At 37.4% G+C, this 21840-nt stretch overlaps 1 protein-coding gene across 8 annotated transcripts in view; it reads left to right on the forward strand.

Moving 5' to 3' along the window:
* The window catches only part of ARVCF (ARVCF delta catenin family member), a 291719-nt gene that overhangs the window by 33645 nt on the left and 236234 nt on the right, over positions 1-21840 (forward strand). The window contains exon 1 of one of the 8 annotated variants that reach the window (XM_052796917.1): positions 21361-21378. The exons of the other annotated variants lie outside the window; for them this stretch is intronic. The gene's annotated coding sequence lies outside the window, so the exon portion shown is untranslated. Of the gene's footprint in view, positions 1-21360; positions 21379-21840 lie in introns of those variants that run through there. 8 annotated transcript variants of the gene reach the window in all.

Consider the following 21840-nt stretch of genomic DNA (forward strand, 5'->3'; position numbering starts at 1 on the left):
AATTGGAATGTTGAGAGACTTGTGCTCCTGGTAGATGAAGACCTTATGAAGCATTTTCGGAAGCCTGGTAAGTGCACTAAACTACAGATGCATGAGCATGTTCACTGTGTACTGCCAATCACACTGAAATTGGGATGAAGCTTTGAAGTAATGAAGTAACTATATAATAACATTACTCTGTGTGCCTTTTTTGATGGGAAGGAGTTGCACATACACACTCTGAAGCAGATATCCTCAATTTGGAATTAATTAGAAAGGAGTTGCTAAGCCCAATCCTTTTCTGTCACAACCACGATGCTTTATATATTTAAATGTATCAAGCTTCCTCCTAAAAAATAATTAGTGTTTGTGTTTTGTTCCTCTTTATTTGATTTGGAGATGCTTTCAGGATGTTGTTCCCCTGATGGGTAGAATCATCCTGATTTCCACCAAAACTAAGAGCACAAATAGCTCCTCTTTTCAAAGCAGTAGACTAATGACTCTGAAATAAGAACATTAGTGAGAACTTTAATGGAACCTGATGATGCTTAACCTTGTTGTCCCTGTCACCTTCTCTTTTCCTTGTCTCTGTTGAAGAAGAGAAATTGAGTTTTGGGAGAACTTGCTCACAATAACAACCTTCTCTCTTGCTACTTCCCCATATGACCTGCAATGTTGAGAACACTCCTTTGATGCTGGTGAGCCATCTCTGGTGCTCTCTGCTTTGCTCTGCAGTGACATTCTTGCTGCACACAGTGAAGAGAAGAATATGCAAATCAAAGGCAGTGCAACAGAGGATTGGGCCTCAGACCTTTGTGGAGCATTACCAGCTCTACCCACTAGCTAGCCCAGGGAAGAGACAGGCTAAGCATATGCTGAGCACAAACCTCTTTGAGGCTCTCTTTACATTTTTCTCCTCTTTATCAGTCTTTTCACTGGGGTGCTCTGAAGTTTCTTAGTCTTTGGAAATTATTTCCATCTGCAGCCTTGCTACTGAGCAATGTAGTAATACCAGAGTCCAATTTAGCAGTATTTCTTCAAGAGCTTGGGTCCTTGACTGATTTGTAGAGGACAAATGAAAAGAGCAATTGCAAATGGGTTTCTGTGCTATTAAGAGTTCTAAACAGGCTTCCTTCTTGGCTGTGTGTCAGATTATAACTCAAGGGGAGACGGGTGGGCTGTGAACTTTAAAAAGATTTAAATACTTAAGTGCAGGGTCAAGTATTCGTATTAGTGGGTGTCTTAAACTGGTCTCAGAATGCTCAGTAATAATAATTTTCTTTAATATTTTTAGGTAGCACTGAAAGTGGTAATTGAATAGCAAGTGTTTTGAGTTCTTACATTCTTCATCAGCTTTCCCTACAATTTACCTGTATCATAATTTCACTATAGAACCTTAGTTTTGGATTAATTTTATAAAGCATAGTGACAGGTGGTTGTGCTGTGGGGAGGACTTGTATCTAGTATAGCAATACATGCACAAAGAACTGGTAAGCCAGAGAATGAACCAAGCTAGGAGAGGAAGAGGTTGTTATTGTTAAGGACTGTTAAAAAGAACTTCTCAAGGAGAGACATTAGCATACAACTTCTTTCCCCCTGTGGACTCTTTGCTTCCACCATTATTCAACTATTTTAGGGTATTCCATCAATGCATAACTAATCAACAGAAAGGGAACTATTAGCTTGTGGATGCTATCCTGTAGCTCCTTGAGCTCTGCAGCCTCTCTTCCCATACATATATGTAGACTTCACCTCTTTTGGAGCCACCAGTTCCACCATACTGCAGTGTTTGCTGTTCTCCTCAATGACAGCCCTATAGGTCTTTAAGCATTTTCTTTATTCCTCTCAGGTGTGCAGAAAGTGGTAGGCTTAAATTGACTTTGGCAAGAAGCCATAATAGATGGATGCAAGAAGGCTGTCATCTACTAGTACAGACTAGTGGTTTCTAGATGTGAAATCCATACCCTGATCCTTTGCTTCACCTGCTATTTCAATGGCCCTGCTTCAGTTTAGTCTGCCACTGAAGTATATTTGCTTTGTTGTTTACAGTTGGTTCTCTCATCTCCAGAATATATATCTGAGCAAAATGATATTATAACAAAGGATCCATATGTTGCCATGGGAATCTGTGCCTTGGACTTAGCAGAACTGTGGCTGATTTATGACTTGGTGTGGGGATAACTGCCCGGTCTCTTAATTTTTCTAATATTTCACATATGAAAAGGAAATATTGCCCACTATTGAAGAAGTGGGCTCATCAAACAGAAAAGATAATTACAAATTAACATTCTTCTCTGAGGACAGCTAGTTGCAAGAATTCGGGAGGAACAGCAGAATGGAAAAGTTTAAGAATTTAAAGTATCAGTATCTCTGACCCCTGTTTGAGCATCAAGCCTGCCTTGTATAAGAAAAGCTATTTATAAATTGCTGCTCTGTTAAACGTGTACAGAATTTTACGATGCATAAGTTGGGAAACAGAGCCAGCGAAGGGACTTAGCAGAGTGATGAATGGATGACAGGGTGCAAGACTGAAACTTTGTGAGGTCAAGAAGAACTGCTGGGAAAGGCTGGCAGTTGAAGGAGAAAGACACAGAACCCAAGAGAGAAAGAATCCAGTAATCTGAGAATTATCAAGCCACATTGTCACACTTCTTTTTGGCAGTTACAACTTCAGGTAGTAGCTTTTTATTTTTACTTTGCTACATTTTCATGAGTATTTTTAGTCTTTCTCCCAGCTATAATTGCACCACTGTCAACAGCTGCTTCCAGTGTCACAGCCCTAATCCTCCTAAATCTCAGTAATTTATTCCCTTAGATTTTAAGCAACAGGTAAGAAGAGGTTTGGGTTTTTTCCCCTTTTGTTTTGACACCCTCCCCACAATTATACTGTGGAGAGTGTGTGATCAAGCAACCGAAAATCGTAATCTTGATCTGGGGCCTAGCTAGAAGTTCATTAATCTGTTCAGCTGGTTGTCACTGCTCAAAAGACTGTTAGAGACTGGTAACTCATTAAACTGCCATTTAATGCTATTGGTCATGCAGATATTCCTCCACAGAATGCAGTTAATGCAACTTAATTGCAAACAGATGAGTCAAGTTAAGGTCACTAGGTTGCAATTATTCTTCATAGTGTTGTCACAGGGTATGTTCAACATGCAGGTGCATTTTATATCCTCAAATACCACAGAGTAAAACAAATCAAAACAAGGCTAGAATAGAACTGTTTTGGACCAATGAATGAAATCTGATTTCCACTTGGTTTTTATTCCTTTCATAAATTTGTTGTAAGGTCTTAATGTATTTAATTTAGAATTGGCAGATAGATTGTTTAAAGATACGTGGTTGCACTTCAGAATGGATGTTTTTCTATCTTTTATGTGTTCTCTGTGTCTTGCATTTGTAAGGATTTCTCCCAAAAAACATTGAAAAGGAAATTAAAAGAGGCACTCAAGATAACCATTACAAAGAGAAGAATTCCTTTACCTGGTAGGAAATGAGAAGATATATCCTGGTTATTTTTACATTAGCAATGGCCTTGAGTTTTCTTCCGGTACTTGGTGGGTTAGTTTCTTAAATAGGTAGTGTAAAGGACTTTTATGTTTGAGGAAGCTGCAGCACTTCTTTCTTCATGTAGAAATCACAAGAGATTCACTTTTGAAAGCCCCTGTGTCTTGACATACCCGTGATATTGTAACCTTGTAATGCTGTAATTTGATTAAAAAAAAAAAAAAAAGAAAAAGGCAAGTAGTATTAAATAAAAAAAAAAAAGTAGAAAATATTTGGTTGTGATTCTTTATAAATTAAATACATGTGACTGTGCCTGCAGTATTGCTTTTGGTCTAATTTGTGTGTTGCAGAGTAACAGTAAGTATTTGTTGGCCAGATTTCATCCTGCTTTTGGCCACCAGTGTTGCTGAAGGCCTCTTTGGAGCATGAAGAAAGTGGGTTGAAAGTGGATTCATTCTTTTCTTTAACATCTTTTACAGTAGTGTGATATTTTTCAGGGAATGGCCTATTGCTACCCAAGCTTGCAGTATGTCTCTGATGAGCCATTAGGTTAGGAATGGGTGAGTGGGAGAGCCTTAGATCCGTAGCAATTATTCAATAGACTGCACGCTGCTAGCAGACCACTTACACACTCCAGTTCTCTGGAATTGCTTTGCATGCTGACTGGTGTACTAGGAAAACTAGTTATGCTGTATGAAATGCTTTTCTCAGCCCTACCTTTGTCCTTGCAGCTATCCAGCAATATAGCGTATATCTTAGTCTGCTAATTTTACTTACATGTTGAGCCAAAATGTTACAGGCTTGTTTGGTGCATCTGTCCTCACTGGTTGAACTAAGGTCCTTCACTGTACAGTAAGTATTCTGATTTTTATGCTATAGCAAATGTAATTTAAGGGGGATATTAAAGTTTGTTTGCACTGATAATAATACCTTATGCTTGGAATAACATGAATGTCTGTTCTGCAAATAATTGCAAGTACAGCCTGCACGCTAAGCAAAATGCAAGGGGAGCATGATGATTGTTTTGTGAATGATTCAAGATCTTAACTTTTAAGTTAAGGAACTGTTTGTTCTATTATAAAATTATATCTTTGAAAGAGAAGATCTGTCATGTTTTTTTCCAATAGTAATAACTTGACACTTGTCTTCTAAATTAGTCAATGATGTTTCTTTTAAGGAAGCACATTTTCACTAGATAATTATTTTATATGGATATTTTATGGATAAAGATAATATGTATGAAAAATTTGTTATGATAGTATCTGAATCAGAAATGACTTTGCCATAACTCTAGATGGAATTTGTTAAGTTAGCTGTAAGAACCAATCTTTTGGCTTGCAAATTAAGCAAATTTTGCTTTGGCAATTTGAAGCAGTAAATGTGAAATCCCATGCAATTTTTAGACACTTTTCAGAGTAGGAAAACATTTTAACATGGAATAGGACTGTGTTTAGAATAGTTAATAACAGCATCTTTTGGAAATGCTACAAAGATGGCATTGCTTGTTTCCACATATCACAGTTGGCTCACTAAGTAGCATCTTTTCTCTTCAGTGCTTTCCCTGATGTTATTTCCTCCCTGATATGTTGACGGTTGAATCAATCCCTAAAAGTAGAGTACTCATGTTGAGAAGCTAACGATGCACAGGAAAGAAGCTTAGTCTAAATACTGGTGTTGGTTTATATACCAGTTGGTTTGACATACTGTAGTAGTGGTGCTGCACTATGATCGGCCAAAATGATGGAATGAAGATACTTTATTCCTTTAGCATCTGTTACTTTGTGCTTTCTGTATATGAAATTTTTATGAAAATTAGAGGACATGCAGATTGTGCATGTGACTTCAAACATGAAGTGGGAAGGATAGTACATGATGTCTTATATAGGGCTCTGGGAAGGAAGCAAATTACATACCTGCCTGAAAATAAAAGGCTCACTAACATGGTGTTTAATGTGTTTTCCTAAGAAAGCAATTACATATTTTAATCCTGAAGTCTATGAAATACATGCATTACATATATCACTTTTGTATACATTGATTTGCTTTTCTCTGGAATTGGCAAATTAGACTTGCTTTGGACCAAAGCCAAGTAATACATGAGGCAATTTCATGCCTTGTGAATTATTGAAGAGAATGTTTGGTACGTAAAACTTGTCTTCAGTTTGCTGGCTCCCCTCCCATTTCTCTTAATCCCTTTGGGAATCTTGGTTTAAACTGTCTTCCAGAGGCTCAACAATTTCTAAAGGCTGGGTAGCCATTCCAGTGGAATGGAAGGAATTTTAAATATGATCTCCCTTTCCCCTTACATTTGTCCCTTTTTGGATTGCAGTCTCCTTTTTGCTAATTCCAAAGAGTAAGTATGCTAGATTGCAAAATATGCTTTGATCATAGTGGTCAACCCTGTCACAACAATTACTGTCTAAACTTGGGATCAGAGGATGCTCAAGGCAATAATTTGTGTTTTTTTTTTTCTGTATCTCTGCAATAAATTTATGAAAGATATTATGATCTGTTTTTTTACTAAAGCATGTGTTTCTCTTTTGTTTGTACAGTTTGATGAGGTTAGTTACAGGGCAGGACTGCTGGTTTTCTGCTGTAACAGCAGCATAAGTGAGGAAGACAGACAAACAAGTAAACTTTCCATATAATTGTGGTGTTGGAATAGAATATACCTCAGACAAATTTTGGTCAAATGTGAACTTTTATAATAATTTTGGGCTGGACTTTGTTGGACACAAGTCCAATGAATTACATGAATTTATTGTGAGATGAGGCTATATACAGGGGTGATTTTTAAGAGCACTAAAGATGCCTTTTACACTTAAAGGCTTTTTTTTTTTTAATGGTGTGATACCTCTCCTTTTATTTCTATCTTTGGACTTTGCCAATGTCTGAAATAGCGTATATTTTAAATGGGAGGAGATATGCAAAGAGGTACTGAAAACATAATTTGTTAACCTCTTGGGAATTCATGGGGATATAAGTATAAATACAGAAAATCTGTTAGAGTGTTTTAAAGCCTACAAAACCACAGATTTAATAGATAGAAATTTTTTTCTTTTTTTTAGTTTTAATAGATAGAAATTTTTAATAGATAGAAATTTTTAATAGATAGAAATTATTTTTTAATAGATAGAAATTATTCATGTTGATTTTCAGTGTCACTCATAGGTAAATATTTTTCCCTCTTTCCAGATACTTGTTACATAACAAATTGAATGTATTGATCATATTTTAAGAAGTGAAGGTTCAGATTTTTCTTGATTTACTCAGAATGCTGCATGGAAACACAATAAATGAGATGGGCATTGTTTATTTAAAAGAACTACAAATTGTATTAAAATGCTTACCATCTAGACAAGTTTGTATAGCAGTTTTTACTTTTCCCCCATATGAGGTGATTTGTGTAATCCCTATTACTGATAGGCTGTAGAAAGTTTAATAATAGTACAGTTTTATTACTGCATAAATCTCAGTTATGGCAACATAAATCTCATGTGACAAACTTGAGACAACATCACATTAATTGTATCCTTCTATTGACTTCAGCTGAGTCATGTCCAGATTCTTTGACAAAATTAAATATGAAGAAATGCGAAGAGGCTGCTTGTCGGTTACGTCTATACAGAAAAAGCTAAAATGACTTAAAATAGAGCGTAACAGTGCTAATGCTTCCTGGAGAGAAGACAGAGGTATAGATATTGATGAGTTTGACTCTTATGATTATGAAGTCCTCATCCACACTTCTCATGTAACCAGCTTTAATGTAGAAACAAAAGAATCTAGTATAATCTTAACCATAGTAGTTGAGATTAATATGTTGTAGCAGGGAATCCTGGCAAGATGACCTGGAAGACAGGGCAAAAGATGACATTTGTTCTGGTAGCATAAACTCATCAAGCCAAACCTGGATCTCTTCTCAGTATGGGTTACTGTCTATATGGAATGCCATCACACTTTCCTTGTGATGCAAATGGCAGCCGCTAATATGAAGCTTTGGATCAATTGATTAATTTCTGACTGCAGTTGCTTACCCATGCTGCGCTGTAATGAGCTTATTTTCCATAGTGATTGTATGTAGGTTTGTTGCAAAATGAGTGGTTTGGACCGCTTAAAGAATCACCGTCAAGGGTATTAGCAAAAATGATTTAATATGAATTTATAAATAGTGCAACTTCAGAAAGTTTGATGGCAAGGTTCACTCTATTACTAAATACATGGATGAAACATACAAAGAAAGTCAAGTTAGAATCAAACTAGAATGATTTATACAGAGACTGAAGATACAAAAGGGTAAGAGAGAAACATACAAAATTGAGCTAGAATTGATTTTTCATGATTTGCACAGAGATGAGGGATGTAAAAGGGTAGGGGAGACCCTCCCATCAAGTTACGAGGTTCAGAGAAAACCCCCTTGCTTTCTAAACTCCTGTTGGAGCTTAGGTGCAGCTGCATCCACTCCTAGTCTCAGACTTGGTCAGTGGCTTATTTCTAAAGGAATTATGTGTGTAACAGCAGTCTGAGGTTCATTCACAGTTTAAGGTGAAGCATAGGATTTAGAAAAGGCAATATTTATACTATACTTGCTATAGGATACCCAGGTTAATTCACACACACATGCACACAGACACTAATATATATATGTATGTATATAAGCAAAGGTATACCTGTCAAAAATTCTCCTTGGGTTTAGTGAAAATATTCATGTCAAGTGTTTTGCCATTTTTCTCAACAGGCGAAGGGTTGAGCCTCAAGGAGTGAAGGGTATCAGCCCAGGTCCTGTCGTCAGCTTTCAGCGACAGTCCTCTGATTTTCGCAAACTGGAGAGTTTGCGAGCTCTGGGAGGCATCCCACTCTGAGGGAGATGCTGGTCGTAGCACGCTGCGGTCCAGGAGAGCTCAAAGGGCCTCATTTAGAACCACTGTTTATAGGTTCTCAAGATGATTGGCTTTAGTCATCAGCAAATTACTGGAATTCCAGTAGCACTGGTACCATTTTCACATGAGCTATGATTCAGATAAAGGAGGTTCCAAGGCTGTCAGGGAATGACTTAAGATTCAGATAAGGGATGCTCTAAGGCTGTCAGGGGATGACTAATATTCCTGTTCCCGCTCCACACCTCCACCGCGCAACAGGAGTCCTTGGTACGGTCAGTGCTGCTCCCTGCCTTAGCCATGCAAGAGTTCCCGGTACAGTCAAGGGATGCTTAACTGCCCAACTCATTACACAAATGCTAAGGCCTAACGGGAATTCATAGAGCAGCCCAGGAGGTGGGGGGAATGCACCACCACAAGTTGGGGGCAGTGTAGAGAGAAAAAAAAAAACAAACCAGAGGGGTTATAAAGAAAGCAAGGGAGGTGATTTAAAATCCTTCATGTGGAAAGAAAGAGATGGCTCTTTTTCCTCACTTTTTGCATGGATACTTTTCTTAATTTTACTAGCATCTCTAATTAACTAGCTCTGTTTCAATGGCCTTCTATATACATGCAGGGATTTGCATGAAAGTGAGAAATGTCACTCATGAAGATGAAAATTTGGCTTTGCTTCTGCTCGGTCTGGTTATTTTGTTTTTATTGTAATGATTTAGATTCTGAGGATAATTACCACAGTATCTGATATGGACTAAAAGCTCACGGGAAAGCTATTTTTAACCATGGTATTAAAAGTTACAGTAAATTATTAATAAATTCAATATCTAATTTGGCAAAACCCGATAGTACTTGCATTAACTGTTCATAAGCTACAGAGTAGGCTGTTGAAGGAGTTTCTTTAAAAATTAAGCAGAAGTAGCAATTTATAAAGGAAAACTGCATTCTTTGTTGTCCTGAACACTTCTGTTAGGGTGTAGATAATCAACTTGAGCATCATGAATAAAAACCTGAAACAAGTGTGGAACAGTTTTTAGTTTTAGTTTTACAGTTATTATTGCTCATCAGAAATAGCCTATTTGTTTCCATATGCTGTACTGGAAAAAAGGATCTGAATTAATTGCAAATTCTTCATAACTTAATTGTGTTTAATGGACATGTAATGTACTACTGAGGTTAGATCTCATGACAGGCAGGCAGATTTTGAATGAAACGTGGCAGGGCTGGGATGTGGGACTCATGGCACCTTAAGAGAAGGGTGTGTGAAATGCTTCTGACTCTTATGGCCAGAGACCATTGGTGAGCTACAATCCGTATCTTGTCTCTCGGTAAGGCTGCAGCTCCTAGTTCTGAGTTTCTGCTGACATGGTTCACCTTTAAATTCAGGCATGCTAACTGTCACAGTTAAAGTATAATCTGATGTCAAGAGACACAGACTGTTTGTGACATTGGATGAATCCCTTGGTCTTATGAGGAACAGAGATATTATTTGAGTAATAAAGTTGTCACCTCAGAAAGTTAGGATCGCTTTTTAGTTTAACAAGTCAGTTCAGGAGTATGAGGTGTATGAGGATTTAGGTATTTTTAGAGAGTCTGGTGGGTATTCCACTCAAAGTATTCGGCAATCCTTTCATGAAATGTGCTTTCTCTTTCTTTCTTTTAATATTTTTATTCATTTAATGACAAAAATAGATCCAAGAAATTGTGGGGGAATTTGAAAACCCCGTGAACAACTTTAAAAAAACAACTCTCGTGTTCATCTAGACTTGGTGTTTGTCAGCTGCTCTGGCAGCTCTGAGTGCTGACACCTGGCTTAGCATCTGGGCAAAAGCAGAAAGTTTTCAATTACTGTTCTGGTGTTCCAGTTTTGTGCTGGTTCCTTCTTCCTCCCCCATATAAGAACTGCTGACTTATCCTGCTTTGTCATTACTGGAAAGTGCAGCATGCCCTGAAAACACAAGATCTCAGTTTGTATCTCTCTTGTTCCTGTAGGCATGGATGTTTAATCCATAAGTGAAATGCTGGGCAGGAATGATGCTTAATATGGAGGATGTTACTACTACACAACAATTCAAGGAATGTTTTTGGCAAATAAGAAGATTTCTTAAAAAAATGAAATTTCATAGGTTCTGAAACTATTTGCAAAGAAAGTTGAATAGTTTCACCTAAGAAAAATACTGAGTTTAGATTTACAAACCAGAGAGAATGAGACATCCTTTCCTTTTATCCAAAAGTGTACTGATTAGAGTACTACCCAGGATTTGGGAAACCTGATTCAGCACTGAGACTGTAAATCATACCTCTTCGATCTTGGGCAAATGCTTACTGCAGGCTTTCCTGGCCTGGGCACTCTCAGCTTCTTCTGTTGCTGTTGGTCCAAGACAATTAAAATGTCCTAGCTTGCTTCAAATCTTCTGTTTGAATTAACTGAAGACTAGATTTGAGTGGCAGGAGACTTGAGTTCAGAAAGATGTCTTAACTGCTTGCTTCTAAGGTAGGTCTCCTTTGGTCTCTTCATTGGAGAAGGTTCACTATGAATGCAGCACTTGATCGTGGAGAGATTGGTTTTGTAATAGATCTAAGCTAACCTAATAGGTAGTGCTGCCAAAAAGGTCTCTCCCGCTTCCTTGGCTACTACTTGTGTTTCACAGTAGGAGCACCAGAATGGAGGTCAGGATGGCTCCTTTCACCACTAGGTAGCTGTTGCATTGGCTTAGCTATCTTGAGGGTCACAGGGACAAGGGAAGGTAGAGGAACATAGAGCTTTTCTATAAAAGGGAACTCCTCTTTCTCCTCTCCATTTTGGGAATCTGGCCTTCATTTCACAGTTTTTGTTAGAAGACTGAAATGGAATGTGTCATGTCAAAATGAAATTTTGAGAGGGTTTGAGCAAGAGAAGGAGCTATTTCATATTCAGTTCGATCTGCCAAACCGAGAAATGAATTATTCACACAGCCTGACTTAGGACATAAAATGAAATAGTGTATTATGTCCAGTTAACCTTTCTGTCTGTAGTTTTAAGCAGGATATTTGACCTTAGACATTGGGGGGTGGGGGGGGGGGTGGTGGTGGTGGTGGTGGTGGGTTTTGTTTTGTTGTTTATTGTGTGGAGGTGTTTGGGGTGGGTTGGTTGGTTTGTTTGTTGCTGGTGCAGCAGGATCTTTTGTTGACTAGAATATGTGGCGAATACACTGTCTGGGATGGATAGCTGCTATTGACTAGATGGGGAGAATAACACCTGAATTCTCAAGGCAACTTAGTTCATGTCTGTCCAAGTATGGTGTGAAGCTGAAACCACTTAGACTGAGTTCTGATGAGGTCATGGTCCGGGGTGCAGTGGCTGCAGAGCTGACACAAATGAGCAGAACGTAAGTACAAATGTGCTTTCAGTTATTGATAATCTGTTTCACTATAAGAACATAGGTCATTGAATAGCAAGAAACGTAAAAATGTTAAACTATATATATTTCAGCAAATGAGGCTTTTTTTCAGATCTAATCTTAGGCTCTTTTGATGTAATGCTGTGAAGTTTTTAATTTTTTTTTTTTAGCTCCTATCCTATTATACCGTCTCTGAAAATATGCATCATGAATGGGTGGTTAATATTAAGACAGTATATTCTGCATGCTTTGACTTGCATCAGGCAATCCATACCCTAAAGGAACATTTGACCTAAGATAAAAATAGTGCAGCAATTAATTGGAGGCAATACACAACTCTATTGGTCCCTTTTAGGATGTTAGTGGATGCAAAGATGCTTTAGCAAATCTTTGCAGTCAGCAAGAGGGTGACAAGTGACTGTCTGTCCTGCTGAAGACCCATCTATATAGAGATGGAATCATCTTTATTGTCTCCATTCAGTTACCCCAGGCCAGCATGTGTCTCAAGCTCTTGCTGGGATTTAGTACTGTGGCTTCAAGCTATTTATATTAGGATAGGAGGGAGTAAGCTATTCGTAGCTGGGCACAATTGGAGAGAGATACAGGGAGACAGAAATGGCATTTGGATTAGGATCCTTATGGTAGGCAGTTACTTTATAGCTTTTCAGCTCAGAATCTCTTGTTTGTAATGAACCTTCATTTCCCTGGTGTCATTTCTGCATCTTGTCTAGGATTTGTCATTCCATCATCAGTCCCTTTTCTTCTTGAATTTTTGTGTTCCATTTTTACTTTTCTGTAAGAGTCTTTTCCCTGTCCATTTCACTCCAGCTTCCTCATTAGTTTTTAGCTTTATGCCTATCCCTATGTTCAATCCCACATTATTCTGGTCTAGGGCTTAATTTTTTGACACACTTCGCATACCTTGTGTTCTTATATGTGCATTATATTCCTACTCAGAGGACACAGGGTTTTTTGCTCTAGTGTGTTATTTTAGTTTTCAGAGAAGGGAGGCATTAGGTGATAAGAAGCCATTGTTGTTTAAATTTTCCAAGATCCAAATACTCTCTGGATGATGATGTATTTGTTGTGCCATCTATCAGCCATTTCTAAGTTGTGAGGAAGAGAGTGGTATGCTTTTCCATGAAGTTCTCGTGATATGCTGAATGAGGGAGGGAACTTAATTTTATGTTCAGGCAGTGATTCACAGTTGTAAATGCTTTTGTATAAAGCTCTGACTTAACATTCCCATATATGACAATACCATACCTTTACAGATGCAACTGGGAGATGTAGCTGAATAAGAGAATTAGAAAGTTTTCTGTTCTGTTTATTTAATTTTTAGGATTGACTTAAAAATTCCACTAGGAAGATCTCACTTATTAAACTGAGTAGGTGTTCTGAAACAATTTCAAACCTATTTACAGAACTTAATTGAGATTATATCTGTTTATAGATTTTCACAGGCTTAATGGAAAAAGTCCACAAATGTCTTATTCTTTCCTAAATTCTAAATAGTTTTTCCATGAGAGATGTGTTGTTTTCTCTCCCCTTGGTTTTCTCTTACTCTTTATTTTACTAGTCATTGGAATGTGCTAACATTCCTAGCATTGAAGAGATCTAAAAATTGAATCTAAAGCACTGGAAATGGTCTTCTGTCTTCCTTGTGCTTTATCTATTTACATGAAAAAGACTGGGTTATTGACACTGTATCATATTTATTGTAGGTTCCTGGATCTTGTTGCCATAGTTACATCTGGTAGTCAGAAAGAGTTTTGCTGGGTTCAAAGTTATGCTAATTGACAGTTTCTTAGGGAGAATAATCCTCGAATTTCAGGGAATAATCATTCTTTCTTTCTCTAAAACTTGAGGAAACTCTTTAGTTTTCAACCACAACGATATTCCCCCCCAACCCAGTACTATACCAAGGTTGTGTGTACTTAATTTTTCTCAGAGAATGTTTTTGTTCTTGAATGCTTTTTGCTATTTGATCAATCCTCTTCTTGCTTTTTTCATCTTCCCCCATTTCAGAAGACAATAGCCCTTTTCTGATGCTAGTATAGATTTTTCTGGAGAAGTGACAGTAAGACAATGTCTATCTTGAGTTTCAAGGTCCTGATTTTTGTGAGTAATGCAACCTGTTGTCCAAAGAAAGATAAGCAGGGTTAAGCACATGGAAAAGCAAAATATTATTACTGATGCACCATTAATCTTTTACACGTTCCTAAAGTAAATTGACTTACTCTTACAAAAGAAACAAACAAACAAAAAAACCTCATCAGAACTCTAACGTTTGGTCCTAAGCTTTCTCTCGTGTTATCAAAGAAAGAGAAGCCGGGGTGGTATAATTGAGCAGAGACTCTCTACTGAAGATTCATTCTAAACAACCCTTGGTATGTGTAAATGGTACCTAACAGGAAAGCTGGATCTACAAAATTATCACAAATGCACAAGATGGGATAAGCTACAGAAATTATTAATTTAAGTTGTTTGAAGATACAATCAAGCCTCATCTACCTTGAGATTCCACCTTACATTAGTGTAAATGATTTGTAGTATGGGAGAGTTTTATGTAGTTTCAAGCAAGGACAAGCTATGCCTACTGCAATTTTTGCCACCTTATGTGGGTAGCTAAAATCCTCTTATAGAAGAGGCTTTATTGGAGCAGACATTTAAATTTTATAATGCTAGTGTGTAATAGTACTCAGGCCTTGTACTTCCATCCTGTAGTAGACTAGGGAGAAGAGGAACAGCTGCTAGTTCAGCTTCCTTGTAATGTCCACTTAATGCTGTATATTCAAGGTGTTTTAAACTGAGTCTTCTGGATGATGTCCAGTGGTTACCCAATTAAAATGTAGAACCTCAGGCACTTCCAAGTCACCAAAGTTATCAGAAGGACTTCTAGAACTAGATAAACTTTAATTTGTCTCCCTCAGTGAAGAAGATACTTAGGGGGAATTACTGCAACTAATGCATTAAACACCTCTGATGAAAGTCTGATTTAAGAGCATTTAAATGCTTTGTTTGGACTGGTGATAACTAAAGACTTTGCAAAGGTGGAGTTTTTATTGAGGAGCAAGCCAGAGTCTTTTGGACATGCCTTCTTAACCAGCCTGTTCAGACTGCTTAGCTTTGTGAAGGGTTGGTAGCTTGTGGCTAGAGCCTAGCATATGATTTAGCAGTGACTGACAACAATTTCAGACTCTGGCTAAGAATCTTGTGCTCAGAAGCTGCTGAGGCTGTTGGTATGGGGAGCTTCCAGAGACAGAGAGAGGTGATTGGGAAGGTTTGGGATGGTATATTTAGGACATGGGGGCTGGGCTGGATAAGTCTGGCTTGGTATCTTTGTAAATATTAGGCTGGATCTCTGAAGCGGAGGCAGTGTCTGGCTGCATTATACTGATGTGCATTCACTTGCCATGATTAAACTGGTGTCCAGGCATTCTGAGTTTGTGAATTTTCCTGTCTTCAGTCTGCCCTTTAACTCCTGCAGTGTGTGTCCACCCTGTTAAACTTCTGTTCCTAGAGTGTGCTTGGCAGACTGCTCCTAGCAGCCTTGGAGTATGCCATGGAGGAACCTGGCTGCCCAAGGAATTTACAAATGTGTGGGATTTTCATTTAAAGCTTAGTGACTAGCTAGGAGTATAAAATGTAACTTGCTGAAATCAGAGACATGGTCTAGTGAGAGAAATGATTTAGTGCCAGGAGGTCTGCATTCTATGCCTAGCTCTTCTATTGATTTGCTGCAGCATTACACATTTCATTTATGCTGTGTGAGCCTTTAATGACACTTTTTTTTAAACAGGAGAAAAATATGAAGAGGGGTAGCAGTGATGGCTAAATGGCTCCTTTAATAATATTTAAAAGATCTTAGGTATTTAAGTTTGTACAATACTGGCAATCCTTGTCTGTGACAAAGTGGTATATGAGAAATATATTTTTATTATAATTTTGTTGGAACTTTATAAAACAACAGTGGTGTTCAGTCTGTTGAGATTGACCAGGTTCAAACTGTAGCTTACACGTTCTGAGTTTGAATTCAAAATATAGTCTCTGTATTCTGTCTTAAAGCTATAGTTCCTTTTTACTATTGTTTAGCAGCAATTGTATGCCTGTCTCCCCTTATCACTAGCTCTGAAAGGCTGCTTTTCAAAAGTGGATGAATATTCTTAAATTTAGTACTTTGTGTTACCAATTTAAATTTGTGGGTTTTTTTCTTGGTAATAACATATTATATATAAATGTATATCGTATTTTTGCCTTAGGTAGGTTAAACTGCATTTTATTAGCATTTGTTTGGAAGGCCACTTTTTTCTGCTCTTTCAGTGTACTGTGCTGTCCATTTGCTTCAAAGAACTTGTGATTTAGACTCATGTATAAGAGACAAATTTAGCTACAGGATGGTGTTAAAATTATCTTGCAGTGTACCAATCTTCCTCTAATTTAACATGGTTTATAATGCTACCTTTAGAGAGAACAGGACAATTAACAGGATTCTCACATCCTAAAATGTAAGACATTTGAATAAGTACAATTTACATTTAGCCACTGAGGTATTTAGAAAAATACACCTCCTATAAGCAGTGCAAATTTAAGATTAACGTACAATTTCTTTATTATTTTGCTTGTTGTACTCACTACCAACTAAAAATTGTAATCAATTCTCTATTACATGCATTCTAAATTTTCCAGATTTAGTTTAGTCTTTGCCTTTTTTTCCCATGTGTAGTCTAGTGCTTAGTTTTCTTTGCAAATTTACATAAAAATAAACTCTGAAGGCCTTGAGAGAGGACTATACTAAGAATGTCATGTTCCTGAATGACTGCTTCTTAGGTCTTTTACTATTGTCCTATTAAAATTGCAGAGAAATTTGCTTATAGTATTGTTTTAATTACATAATAGAAGCATGGTCTTCCTCTTCCTTTTTTGAACACTGTATTACGCAATGACTTAAAAGTCTTTTGCCAGACTTTTTTTTTTTTAATTAGTATTAAATTACTGATTTCCCAATAGTGTGAAGCTGTCTGCAGTTAAGCAGATCTTAGAATAAAATCATGTTTAAATCATAAGGCCACTGACTATGTTAAAGTTGTGGGGATAGGACTGAAACTTTCCTGAAGTTTAACAGTGTTTGAATTGTGTATTTTAAGTCAAGCACGTCTTTTGTTCCCGAGTTGGGCAGCAGCCAAATTGTGCTATATCTATTTCTATGCCTGCAATTCACTGGAGGAGTTTTCAGCTTTATTTTATGCCTCGGTTGAACATGCTATATTTTTTGGGGTGGGGATAAGGGAAGAGAAGAAAAGAACCAGACTCTGAATGCTTGGACATTATACAATAAGCTATAGAACATTGCCACTGAAGAATTTGTAGTGACTTCAAATAGGTGCTCTGTAGCTTCTTGATTTGACCCCTCCATATCTGGTAGCTGCTTTGAAAAGGTGGATGGTTATAAATATCAGAGTGTCAACAACAGAGAGATGTAAGCTTCTGCTATTGAGACTGTAGCCATTAGTGTAACAATAAATGGACCATAACTTTGAGTACTGGTTTGACTCTTCCGTATGGCAATGCTCAGCTTAATTTCTGGAACTTTGTAATTGTGTATAAATAATAGAGTCTATCAACCTGTAATTAACATGTTGCTTTTTCCTCTACCTGCTTTATAGTTTTCTTTAAGAATGTATGTGTATGTTTATTATATTTCACTGGAAAGAAAAGCAAATCAAAACATTAATTTCTCCTATTGAATAAAAAATGCCAACCTAATGATGTTTTCAAGATAAAGTGTTTGTGCATAACTTACTATCTAGATTTACAGTGTTCTGTTCATAGTCAGCTGCTTCAAAAATCGTTTTGTGGTGTCTGCTGGTCATTTTCTAACCCTGTTATGAAGGTCATATTGTCTGCCGGTAGAGAGGACCAGCTGCAGTACTTAAGTTATGGGCTCAGTTTATATTGCATTATTTTTATGCATGACAATATGATTATGCAGTAAGCTACAGTGTGATTCATGAGATCCAATTTTGTACTGCCTGTGATGTTATTGAAGCTAGTGCTATGATTATGACTTTGTGTTAAGGCATTATTTCCAAAAACAATTTTTCTTCTTCTTAAAATATTGCCAGTGTATATTCTTATCCCAGCTGATATTGAGGATCTGGTTGTGCCCTTAAATTGACATTAAAGTTTGGGGTCAGAGTACTAGATTCTGAAAAGAGTAGACATAAGATGCAAAATGATAGTGCTAGCTCATGTTGAGTACAAACCCCTTGTCGGACAAATTGCGCAAGGTTTTGATACATGGATATTTCATGCTGGTAAGTAAGACTCCCAGAAAGTAAGTGAACTAACACCATAAATAATCAAGGACACCATCACAAAATATTCTATGGTCTATTTATTTTCACATATGTAATTTAGTTGTAATTATTTATGATTCTTCTTTTATGCTGTGGTATTCCATAAAAGTAATGAGGTCTTCATAATACGAGACCTTTCTACAGCCTAACCATTAAATCTTTGCTGAGAGTTGTGGTAAGAATGACAGATTATTAGTAAGAATTATTATTCTTGAATTTGGTGAATTGTATGGCTCTATCATACATTTGTCTGTCTGTACTCTGTATACCTTTTGGACAAAAGACCAATTCCACTTCTGTTTTGTAGTTGTCTGCCACTACATGTAATACAAATTAAAGTACATGCCCACCTTAAAGAGTTGGGGGGGGGGGCTGGGGAAGGGGACAAAACAGCTGGACCCTCCTGAAACAGATGTTGCCAGAGGAAAATGACCACATATTGTCCTGTTCTGGATGATATGCAAATCTCTTTCCTGTCTAGGAAATAGGTTTATATGTCCCTGGAGGTACTCAGAAGACATGTAGATGTGACACTTAAGGACATGGTTTAGTGGTGGACTTGGCAGTGTCAGGTTTACAGTTGGAGTCAATGATCTTAAAGGTCTTTTCCAACCTAAATGGTTCTGTGATTCTATCTAGTTTGTGTGGCTCATTGCTGCAGAGTTCTAGTGAAGCATCAGGGTACAACTCTACTGGTTCATGATGTGTCTGTTATTACAGTTGCTCTTAATACTCATTTAGCACTTTTTTTTGGAAAAAAATGCACAAGAATTATATGCAACTTTTTTTCAGCTTAGACTTAAAGTGGTGAAAAGTGAAAGCTTAAAGAATACATACTTGCTATAAACCTGAGAATTGTATTGCTACCCGCAATATGTATGATAGTATGTAATCACGTAATGTAGTGAAAGTGTCACCAAAAAAGACTTTACATCTTGCCTTGTTTAGTATGTGTGGCAGATACGCACATGGGGAAGAATTAGAGGTGAAATGAATGAGGGCAGTTTGGCAGTTTTGACCTGTTCTAGAAGCTATGGCTGTGCAACTTAAATATAAAGCCCAAACCATTTTCCTCAGCAAATCTGGTGTATAATAAATATATATGTGTGTATATATATATATATTCTGGAACTTTCTTATCTGTAAATGTGCTATTTTTACAAACGTGCTTACTTGCAGTCTGCACAACCTGCAGTCAAATTCAATGACATTAAATTAATTGGTGTTTAATGACCAAGTTCCATTTGGCAGACAGCGATGTGTTTTAGGTGAACAGCATAAAAGGATGGCTTTCTTTGTACTCTTCATGATATCTTTGCTATGGTGAAAGTGTGTGTGTACACACATAGAAATATAGAATATGTAAAAATAAATGTAATTGGCTCACGGTGTTTCAGGAGATTCATAAGTAATTTTATGCTAAGATTTTTTTTTTATTTTCTCTAGAATGCATTAATCACATATGTGTGAGCATGTATATATGAATGTCATAAATGAGATAATCTACGCTGCAGATTTAAAAACTAATTTAAATTAGGCATAACAAAAAAACAGGGAGTGAGGAAAGAGAGAAGTGTATTTTTAAAAATTCACGATAATGTGAATATTGAAAAGCAGCATGTATTTTTAAATAAATAGGGATATAAGATGAAAAATGTTCAGCCAGATTTTGCAAATGTCAGGTGTGTGGTTATGTGGAAAAAATATATGTAGTATGTATCTAATGTGATTGGGATTCAGGGATTTCTTATGTAAGAGAACTCAGGGATTAGTTATGTAACAAATGCTTGGGATGTGCTCACAACTGCAGTGAAGGTAAAATTTTTAAATAAGACACATAATTGTACACATCTTGCAGGCTTTTTTGTGTGTGTGTTGATCTTTCCCAAACAAAATAGCTAACTAGCAATGAAGTTAAGTAGTATAAAACTTCTTATAAAGACTAACTTCACATATTTCAGTTTTATCACAACAACAACAACAACAACAACTTACTTTGGTTAGAAATATCCATATATGATTTTATGGCAAACAAACCTAATTTACAATTTAGACTGTAATTATATAACTACATATTATGCTTAAAGTAAAGGAGCAGGTTATAAGGAAAGTTGTTCAGAAATCCACTGGAAATGGTTTGCTTTTAGTACAAGTCTGTTATCGGTTTATGATTTAATCCTTTGTCTGCTATCACTGGACCAGACCTAACCCAAGAATGCCTGTGTCAACCCACATATACGTAAACCATCTAATTAACAATGTTGTATTTGTTGTCTCATGGAGCAAGTTAAGGTCTAGGGCTAGTGTTATTTTATGTATTATGTTGAAGATGTAAAGCTACAAAAAAGGTCTTGGGTTGCAGTGATCTTAATGGGGTTTACGATTCTCAGAAAAATTCCTGACCCAGTAAAGATCAGGGTTTGGCTTTTTTTTAAAACTCCCACCCTGGAGTGTCCAAATTCATTGTTAGTGATTTGATACAACTGCACATCTCAAACTTTTCCTCAGTTTTTGAAGCAGCTGTAATCTAATGCAGATATGAGTGTGTGAGTTGTTTTCTGTGAAACTTAGTTGAAATGAAATAAATTCAATTTGGCTTTTTGATAACTATTTAAGGCATAAAGTTCCTTAATGCTGGAATCCAAAAGCATCTTATCTTGGCTAGGTGACCTGAGTCTTAGTTTATCTGGGCAATTCTTAATTATGTCTAGCCAGGCATAAGTGAGATTTTTCTACTGGTTCTCTGTCTTAAACAAATATGGGAATATTGGATCTACTTATCTGCTCCCTGAAAGTCAGTGGAAGTTGGTGTTAATGAGGGAAATACAGTGCAGAACTGTGATGGAGTCCACTGTGGTTTCCCTTAGGGTATTAATTACTTGCTAGACAGGACTTGCTCTTGCTCACGGCAAGGTGCTAGGAACAAAGCCTTAGGGTGTGTTTACACCAGCAATTAGGCCTTCTCTCCCCTCTCAACATGAACCAAGCCATGCAAATAATTTCACCTTGACAGCACTTCTCTACTGTCCATTCTGACTGTGCTGGGAAAGTCTATCAGAGCAAGATGTTGCAAGAGCCAGCCTCTAAGGGAGCGTGTCCTCCCTGTGTGCTAGTTAGTAGCTGGGAGATGGTACCGTGTAGGTGCCTCTGTGATGCTATGTTTCTGCTCTTGCTTGCAGAAAGTCAAGCAGGTTATTCTCCAGGAGCAACAGGGCTGAGAAGGAACACTGATCTGGGCCATGGTGTAGCTAGGAGGCTATGCTGGTGCTTGCCAGTTGAGAACAGGTGACTGGTCAATCTTTCCTCCTATCTTCTCTTCCAGTTTAAAGTTCAGTGATGATGTGTTGGGAGGTAGCAATTAAGAGAGAAATTATTCTGTCTCCTAACTGACATGTGCCTGTCTCTGTCCTAACCGGGCAACAGAAGTTGGCTGGTATGCTTGCTAGTCTAAGGCTAGGGCCAGTTGTGCAATGCATGGATACGTACATTTGCACCTAGTATTTGCGTAGTTGTGCTTCAGTCTACTGCTATGGCCCCAGCTCTAGGATTACTGGTTATGGTTAATGTGGTAAGGACTGGCCAACTGTGCAAAGGAATTGCTTTATTGAATGAGCAAGAAGGACGGTGGCTTGGTTATGTGTCCTAGTCAAGGGAATAAAATCTCTGCTGGAAGTTAAAGTAGCAGTGTGAAGGTGTTTTGCCAGAGAAGTCATCCAACCATACGCTGCAAGAAGTCTTCTGGGAGTA

Source organism: Harpia harpyja, chromosome 9 (genome assembly GCF_026419915.1).
Source record: "Harpia harpyja isolate bHarHar1 chromosome 9, bHarHar1 primary haplotype, whole genome shotgun sequence".
Classification (NCBI taxonomy): Eukaryota; Metazoa; Chordata; class Aves; order Accipitriformes; family Accipitridae; genus Harpia; species Harpia harpyja.